Genomic DNA, 6,906 nt, shown 5'->3' on the forward strand with positions numbered 1-6,906 from the left:
AAGGGCAGATACACATGCCACATATAGCAGGAACACGCTCCATAGATTCTGCGAGCGTGGATGTTCTCTTCACTGCAGAAAGTTTCCTTCAAAATGCAAAGAGCAGTGACGCGTGCTGATTTCCTCCTGTGCCTATCTGTGGGACTAAACAGATGCCAGAAAAACAGAAAACACACAGAATTTTTAATAAGAAACACAAGAAACACCTGGTGAGAAAAGTTTAATTAACTTAGCTCCTTCTTCTATGAATCAGCTTTTGCAGTTCAACAGAATTTAAACTTGAATGTTGTTTTGGTTTATAGTCAAATAAGTACACACAGAAATAAAGTTGAGTGCATTTCGGTGGTCTTATCTGTTTTAAGTACATGGATTTTTGCACACAGTTGGGAACATATCTTTCTATCCTGATAAGAGAAAATTTTAAAACAAACAAAACCCCCAAAACATGTTTATCATATTGTATGGGCTGTGCTAGTCTTCCAGAAAGATTCAGCTATTGCTCATCTCCCTTAGCATGGAGGTTAGATTAGATAGCCACTCACACTTCCCTCTAGTCCTATTTTCTATTATTTCTGTCATGTAGAAAGACCAGTCTGCAGCTGATTTTGCTTTGTGGGTGTTCTGCTGTTCAGAAAGCTCTATGAATGAGAATCATATTTCATAGATATTTTCTAGTGCCTACTCTCTGTCACAGATTTCTTCAATAGTGTAATTGCCCATATTCTTATGTAACACAAATTTATAGGAAGAACTTTTATTTTTTCCTCAGGAAGACAGTAATTGCCATTTTTCCTGCCATTAAAATCTGTGATCACCTAATTGTTGCTTTTTTTTTTTTTTCTTTTTTAATGCTGAGATACTAATTAGTGATTTCTAGAGGATGAATGCATGGTATGTTATAGGCCATGACCTTTTGAATCATTGCTTTGTTTTTACCTTCCCCCCTCCCAGAAAATGACAAGGCAGAAACTTCAGTGTTAAAAATCTTCTTTGCTTTCTTATCACGTTGCATGTTCTTGACATATTATCTTCAAGTCCCCTACATCAGGCACAACTGAGCTTGGGCAATTACATTGTTTTCTCAGTAGAACTGAGCTGCTACTTCTCTGATGCTCCTTCGCTTATTTTTGCCACCTCTTTCCTACATCTGTAACCTCTACTGCTGCATTAACAATTACATACTAGGAATTTTAACCCTTTCAACAGTTAATTCCCCAAATCACCTTGAGTTCCCCAAGTCACCTTCATGCCACATTTATCCCGACGAGAAGGATTTATCTTGCAAAGAAACGTGATCCAGAGAAGCTTTTATAAGAAGAAAAATAACAACAACAAAATCAAAACCACTTTGCAGATATGTCTCTCTCTCTATATATATCTTTCTTTTTACATAATCCTCAGCTAGAGAAAACATTTATAAATATTCATTAGTATTGGTCAGCTTGGAAAACTTGGTTTATCTTTACCTGCCGTCAACATGTGATTTAAACAGCCTGTCCGGGCCTACAAATCATCTCCATTCACAAATGTGAGGCATGGTAAGATAATGAAACAATCAGGCAAATGGCAGATTCATGAAAGAACAGATACCTTTGTCACTGAAACCTAAAACTACCATCATAAAATATGAACAACATCAAACACAAAAGCTATAATCACCAAACAGAAGGAGAAAACCATTGTGCTAATGATCCTGCAGTAGAAGGTATTGGAGACTACAACAAGAAACAGTTGATGTTCCAGTTAGCAATCTTATGTCTTTGGAACACAAATAAATACAGTGAGAATGGATGGAAGGTAATTCATTTTGTTCAGTCTTGTCATTTATATATTAACATCTGAGGGGTTTTTTGTGGATTTTAAATTTTTTTATATTTTTTAGTCAAACCTTGCAGTAGTTATAGAACTATGGAAACTAGAAGAGGGATCATTTTGGAGGTGGTCAGCAAGACAAAATTTCATACATCAAACTGGCTCAAGATGCTTACTCATAATCTCAAATTTGAATTTAGTCGTGTGATTAAGCTGCTTTGCCCCTACAATGGTTTGCCTATCAGCAGTTCAGGTTAACATGCAGGGCAGAAAACTGATGACTCAAATTAACTTCTATCATGTCAGCTCAAGGGATGATAAGCTCAAGCAAAGCAGCAGGAAAGGCAGGGAAGCGTGTTCAAAGCACATTTAAAGCATAAAGCATCCTCAGACACTGCAGCTGAATTTCCCAGTCGTTGTGATTTCTCAGTATCTGTTTCTCTGAGCTAGGGTTTTTATTCCATTTGTTCAGGACAGTGGTGTTCAAAAACGGCTGGTATATTCAACTGCTGAAAATCCTGGAGACCACCTATGCCAGAAAATTCAAAAGTCAAAAGGAGAAGCTTAACACACTGGATCATTCCTAAATAAAACATTAAACATCCTCTCTACTTCCAACCCAATCTCCTTTAGCCATCCTGTGACTTGACTTTTTAGATTTGTGATGTTGTGCACTTTAAGGAAACCTTGAGGAGTCAACTGAATGATATTCAAGAACTTACTCAGGTAGAAAAAAATCCAAACACATAAGGAACCATATTATTATCTGAATCAGAAATATTTCTTAATATGCAGCAAATCTATGCCACATTTTCTAAGGAGCTGCAAATCAGCAGAAACTTCTTGGAGATCTAGTGAGCTGTATCTTTATTAATATGTTTCAAAGTTCTGGAGTTTGTGAAAGTAGCATTCTGTGTAGCCTCTACATATGAGGTCTACAGATGCAGCACAGCTTTTTTTCTTGATGCTTTTACGTTTCAAACAGCAATAACACCTCAGTACCCTCAGGGATCATGATTCTTAAATCACAGAAAATTTTGATGTATCATCTCAACAGAATATCATTTCTTCTTTTGAATTATTGTTTTCCCTTTAAAGCACAGCCATTACACTTTCAGGACTTTGAGACTCTCTAACCCTTCTCTTGACAAAACAGATTCTCTATTTCCGTACAGCATGTATGCACCTACACACCTACAGTTAAAACCGCTAAAAATGTTAACGGTTTGGTCATATATATAACTGTTTGGAAATTGTTTAGGAAAAGTAATTTTGTATAAAAAAGGCCATAAGGAAACAATCTTCTCTCCTACTCCTAATTTCCATTCCTATTTTTGCTTTTATTAGAATCTTGCTATCTGAGAAAGCAAACAGTGCAGTTAGAAGTGCCACCACAGTGTGTCATGGGAGTTATGCTTTGGACGCTCCTCCTTACTTTCACCTCTCGGCAATACTTTCCCAGGCCAGACTGCATCTTTCTCACTTGTCTGATTACACATTTTCCCCAAATACCTAAGTTAATCAATTTTTCATTTCTCTTCAGTGAGCTATGAATATTTTAATTTAAGTTTCTGGATATAATATATACAATGGACATGGGTGAAGAGCCTGATATAACTTTGTTGAAGATTGCATATTCATGTAATCCACTGTTCATCAGAGTGATCATGCTTTGAAATTCTGTGTTAGACTGATGAAATAGTTACAAGATGCAAAATTATTGCCATTATAGTGTTACTGTTGGACTGATCAGATAACAATGATTATCTGCAATGCCTGAAAGAGCAAAATGAAATTGATTTGAATTCAGAGGGGTGATGTTTTGTTTGCCATGATATTCAGTTACTGTCTGCAATTATTCTTCAGTTTCTCCTGGAAAATGGTAACTAAAGACATGCCGTATATGCTGGTATATTACACTAGTTTTGTTATGTCACATAAACAGGGATTGGACTCCACACTTTGAAACTCTTGAAATCAGTCTATTTTGTCTTCCCTGCTACCTTCACAAATTTCTTAAATAATCGTGTTCTTTCCTTGTAACCAGAAGATAATTTCACTTTAACTAGTGATTTAAAAATCACACAGTCATGAAAAGATTTTCAGTTAAAAATACTGAAGAATATTTCCTCTGTGCACAGAAGAGAAGCAACATGTTATTGTTACTGTAAATCAGTGAGATTATGCTGAGACCTTCATCTTGACCAGATCCAGGTTCTTTGCCAGGAGTCCCTCAGAGGTTTCCTAACAACCAGTAACTTTTTTCCTTTTTTAAATTAAAGAGAGCCTTCGGAGTCATGGATAGTCTTCCACAGTTCTTCTACTGTAAAATCAGAAAATACTAAGAATCACTGCCTCATTTCATTTAAATGTTTCTCTTATTTCATTTGTAGTTAATTTTCCTTATCTTCTTCAGAAAATACCTTTAAGCAGGGCAGATGCACTAGTTTTAAATTTATTCTTCATATACAAGATGTTTGGTTTGACCATTTATGAGTAGACCATTTAAAAATCATTGTAAAATCTGATTTTTTTGATTTATGACTAATCGTCAGAAGCAAAATATGAATTCAAAGAACTGTGGTTTCAGTACTGTGCCAGCATGTACATTCCAAGTATACACCCTTTCTTAAACTTCCAGCCTTTTTACCTATGAGAGATGGAAAGCATCTATGTAATTTGCACATCTGTGAACTGAAATTTGCATGCATAGCATCTAAGAAATTCCTTGGAGATTGAAAAGCAGACATTCCAGTAAAGACAGACAAAGTGGTAATAAGAATACATGTTACAACAGCAAACACAGGCAACCAATCATTTACAACATAAGCAAAAACATAACTGAGAAAGTAAGAAAACAGCCGTTCTGAAAAATAAAATAAGAATTTACATCTGAAGAATATTTTATATTTGCATAACACCTTTCAGTTTCAGTGCTTTACAAACAACAATTAACTATAGCTGTGTCTAAACTAGAATACAGCTTATAAATATACACTGCTCTGGAAAAAAAATGTTTATAATCTGTGGCAGCCTATACCAGCCTTGTTTTTGCAGGTAAGGCTTATCACAGAGGATGCTGAAGAGCTGTAATCTTTACTTCTATCTCTTATCAAAACCATCCAGAGCAGTGCATCCTCCTGGACAGGTGTCATGAAAGTAGTTCCACACCTGTGATCACAATCTATATGATAATGGCATCAAGCTCTGGTTTACTCACTCCTCTCTCTCTCCCCCCCCAACTCTTCCTCCCAACAGAAATACGTCAGACTGGCAAAAGAACATTTGTGCTCTTATAACTGCAGGTAAGCCAGGGGATTCGGTGAGTACAGAGCATTCACACCCCAGATTAATATGGTGATGTCAGCTGTGCCTTGTGCTGTAGACATGATCTCAGCTTCAAACCACCCCCCTGGTGCATCGATTTGTGCTGCTGGAGCCATGTTTAATTGAGACCCAGAGGGGACTGTGTTTCTAATCATCCGATGATGTAGCCCCAATCCTGCAAACACCTCCATACATGCCTAATTTTAAGAAGATAAGTAGCATGACTCAAATGCTAAAAGTTAAGCTTGTCCGTATCTGTAAAATTCATGTACCCACACTGAGGAACATGAATTGTTGATTTAAACAGTGAGACCTGTTTAAATTGCAACTCTTTATATTAGTGACATACCTGTGGAGTACTTTGGGCACCAACTGAAAATGTGTTAGCAGTCAGAGATTGCAAGTAGGTTTGAAGAGCATTACATTTACCTAGTGGTGCCCCGTAACATTTCACATTGTTGATTTAAGTAAAACCAAAACTTTTGAAAATTGAGAATAAATATTTATGGCAAAGAGGCAAACTTCAGCTTCTTCCTCTTTCCTCTTCGTTGTCCTCAGCCTTTCAGGGACAAACAAGTGTTGTAGCTGTATTCACTGGTGACTGGTGACAGCCTGATATTTACTAAGGCTAACAAGGAAAGCATAGCTTAGCCACAATATAGCCACAATGTAGCCACAGTGGTCTCACTCCATAGGACTATACTTTTATGGGCAGGTAAAACATTGGAAGTGATCCTCTATGCCCCTGTTTCAATAAAGGGAAGAGAGAAAAGGCTTTTTTTACATAGATGAGGTTCCTTTGCTGTGCCAACAGCCAGCTCAGGTCTTAATGCAGAAAGAATAATGTTAGATCCCTATAGAGCTAAGCGGTGTTAGAGGGTGTGAAGGAGTTCAAAAACGTAGCAGGTGTGACATGTTGTCTACAGCAGGCTTACATAGGTACAGCAAGTTCTATTCCCTACAGTCCAAAGCCACAGAAGAGGATGTGCATCACAGACCAATGCCTCATTTAAAGCGGTAGATGTGTTTGATTAACCCTCACTATGGGCTTTCAGATACTGAACTCTTACTGACATCATCAGAGAACACAGGACAACACTGACTAACTTTACCACTCTCCAAAGTTTCCCAGAAACATAAACATTAGAGGTAAGGAGTTGGCTATTATTTACACATTGGTTTATAATGGATAGTTCAGATATAATGCTGACTTCATCTGATAACCTAAGCTGGGTGATCCTGTGCAATTTCTCTTCCTGGAACAGGGCCTGCAATTACATTTTGGTGTGCTTACAGTGTGCAGACACCAGTATCATGATAACAGCCTACAGCTCTGGTACCAGGGTCAGATTCAATACATGTTTCTAACAGTAATTTTCACTATGGAGGAGGGAACAGGACACTTCTCTGTCATGTGCAACAACCATTCCAGTTTCCTCCTTCTCCACACACTGCTGCTAGATGTCATTCATATTTGCAGTGGTAGCAATTTCTAGCCAGATCATATCCTTTGTGGTTGCGAGGCTGATTGTATACTGGTCCTGGTTATATATTTATGCACACAACCAACTAAAGCTTTTTTTTTGAGTAATGCCTTTGAGCCATTGCACAGGCCTGCACAGTTAGTCATAGTCACAGTCAGGGATTGACCACCTTTGCCATAATGCTACACCTTCTGGCACAAGGGAGCTAGGCTTAAATAGTAAAAGTATCCATACATATTAAAATCAGTTGTAATTAATTATCTAAACCACTTTGTGGATTTGT

This window comes from Nesoenas mayeri (genome assembly GCF_963082525.1).
Source record: "Nesoenas mayeri genome assembly, chromosome: 1".
Taxonomy (NCBI): domain Eukaryota; kingdom Metazoa; phylum Chordata; class Aves; order Columbiformes; family Columbidae; genus Nesoenas; species Nesoenas mayeri.